Here is a 2,923-nt window from a genome sequence, read left to right as displayed (position 1 = left end):
GAATTGATGGAGTGTGTGGTGAAATGCTGAAGCATGGGGGAGAGATAGTAGTAGAATGGATGTGGAAAATGTGCAGATTGGCCTGGGAGGAAGGTAGAGTCCCGGAGGATTGGAAGTCAGGTATAATTATTCCTTTGTACAAAGGAAAAGGGGAAAAAGAAGTGTGTGGTAATCATAGGGGCATTTGTCTTCTTAGTCCATCCATCCATTGCCAGACGCCATGTATCCCAAACGGGGTGGCCAAGGGCTTAGAGTTAATTGTTTTACAGGGAGGGCCACTAATCCTCCACCAACCCCACTTGACATGTAGGGATGCCAACAGCATCTGGTGTTCCCAGGCGGTCACCCATCCAAGTACTACACAAACCCAACGTTGCTTAACTTCGCTGATCGGACGGGAAGCGGTGTACTCAACGTGGTATGGCCGTTGGCATAATAGGAATAGTGTATGGTAGGATACTTATTGACAGAGTTAGAGAAAGAACAAAGGAATTAGTTGGAGAAGAACAGGGAGGCTTTAGGAAGGGAAGAGGTTGTGTAGATCAGATATTCATTCTTAGATCGTTAGTGGAAAAGTTTCTAGAGAAGGGAAAGAAGTTGTATGCGGCTTTCATGGATTTGGAGAAAACATATGACAGGGTGGATAGACAAGGATTGTGGAAAGTATTAAGAATATATGGAGTAGATGGGAAGTTGTTGAATGCTGTGAAGAATATGTATGATGGTGTTAAGGCTGCAGTGCATGTGGATGGTGAACTGAGTGAATTTTTCTCTTTGAAGATTGGGTTGAAACAGGGCTGTGTCATGTCTCCATGGTTGTTCAAACTGTACATGGATTAGGTAATAAAAGAGGTACAAGGCAGGGTAGTGGATGTTGGAGTGGCCCTGGTGAGAGAGGGTAGTGTTTGGAAACTACCTGTACTGTTGTTTGCAGATGATACTGTGTTGTTGAGTGAAGACGAAGGAGAGCTGCAAGGCTTGGTGGATGAGTTTGGGAGAGTGTGTAAGAAACGGAATCTAAAGGTGAATGTAGGGAAGAGTAAAGTGATGGTCTTTGAGAGAGGTGAAGTCAGTGAATGTACAGTGAGGTTGGATGGTGAGGAATTGGAAAATGTGAGTACGTTTAAGTACTTGGGTAGTGTGATGAGTAAGGATGAGGTTTGGAGGGTGAAGTGCTTGAAAGGGTACAGCAGGGAAGAAAGGTTGCTGGTTCCTTGAAAGCAGTGATAAGTAGCAGGGAAGTGAGCATGGAAGTGAAAAAGTTACTACATGACAGTATTGTGATACCAACTCTAACGTATGGAAATGAAGCTTGGACGTTGCTGGAAGGACACAAGTCAAGAGTGAGATAAGTGGAAATGAGTTATTTAAGAAGAGCCTGTGGAGTCACGTGGAGAGACAGGCTGACAAATAAGGATATAAAGGAGCATTGTGGTGTGGATGTGGATGTGATAGGAAGCGTTAGGAGGAATACACTGAGGTGATTTGGCCATGTGGAGAGGATTGAGGGTGAAAGACTGACGAAGAGAGTGTATGTGAGTGAGGTGGAGGGGGGAAGAGGGAGGGGGAGGCCGAGGATGAGATGGAGGGATGGAGTGGAGAGGTATATGAGAGAGAGGGGTGTGAGTTGGGAGCGGGGCAGTGAAATGGCGGGGGACAGGGCGACGTGGAGGCGATTTGTTTGTGGCCACCCCGAACGGGATTGAGGCGTCTGGCAATAGATAGATAGATAGATAGACCTATCTATAAGTGTGTGATTTTTTTAAAAATTATGTGAAAAGGCAATAATATGATACTGGATGTTGAAATCTCACAGTGGATGCCTTTAAAGGCAATAAACACAGCAAATGCAATGGTGAAAAAAACATTCCGCAATCCAAACTTTTGAATCCTTTGGCATTTTCCTTGGTAATCATCAAAAGGGTATTTACTTGTACACTGGGCAAACCAGCTTGGAGCTGTCCACACCTCGAACGGCACACCCTGCAGTACTGACATGAAAGAGGTATTATGGTAATGCTGAACCAGCCCTGTCTATGTGAGCTCTGCAATTTCCTGTAGTCTAAGCCAACTTTTTCTTGTTCATATTTTTATGAAAATACAGTAAAAGCTTGATTAACCGGAATGCATGGGGGTTCTTCCATTCCGGATATGGAATTTTCCAGATAACCGAATGTTACTCTTAGAAATTTTCTGTGAGGTCAAACAAATGAAATAGGACCAAACTTGGGACTTTGCATTATTTCATAAAGTACATTATTCAGTATTAGATACAGCACAGGTAAGATACAGTACAGGTACACTACAATACACAAAAAAAGACGGCAAGAGAAATTGTACAGAACTGAACACAAACCAGCAAACATCACCAAAAATTATTTAAAGAAAAATTTAGCATATGTTACATTCCAAAATAATTTTGAAAACTTAGCTGCATATACTACTTTATCCTGTACTGTACAGAACTAATCAAGAATTAAAGGGGGATCATCAGGATCATGAGATGAGGTTTCAGACAGTGAAGAAGAAGAAGTGGAAGGAACAAGGTCAGGAGCTGAAAAAGTGGAAGGAACTGGGTCAGGAACTGAAGAAATGGTAGGAACTGGGTCAGAGGCTGAAGAACTGGAAGGAACAGGATCAGGAGATGAAGAAGTAGAAGGAACAGGGTCAGAAGCTGAAGCGACAACCGGTATCCAGAATATTTTCGACCCCATGCCGAATCGAATTTGCATTCTGGTTATATGGATTTGCCAATGCATCGGATGCCGGTTAATCGAGCTTTTACTGTATACCATGATGTGCAATACAGTATAAGCTGTACACATAATGGGATAGTGATACAATGGGAAGTCTCATGAAACATAAGATCATTTCCCTTGATAAGAAAGCCAAGACAGTAAGATGGTTTGTGCACTGGCATGAG

General features: G+C 43.0%; 1 non-coding gene across 1 annotated transcript; it reads right to left on the bottom strand.

Moving 5' to 3' along the window:
* Positions 1-313: 313 nt before the first annotated feature.
* LOC145401129 (5S ribosomal RNA) lies at positions 314-432 on the bottom strand. Its single transcript, XR_013897541.1, has one exon. It is a non-coding gene; the product is annotated as a 5S ribosomal RNA (ribosomal RNA).
* Positions 433-2,923: the final 2,491 nt, after the last annotated feature.

The sequence above is a fragment of the Coenobita brevimanus genome, chromosome 54, assembly GCF_032717465.1.
Source record: "Coenobita brevimanus isolate Jiangsu-jjx chromosome 54, ASM3271746v2, whole genome shotgun sequence".
Lineage (NCBI taxonomy): Eukaryota > Metazoa > Arthropoda > Malacostraca > Decapoda > Coenobitidae > Coenobita > Coenobita brevimanus.
This window is presented reverse-complemented; position numbering and strand designations above follow the sequence as displayed.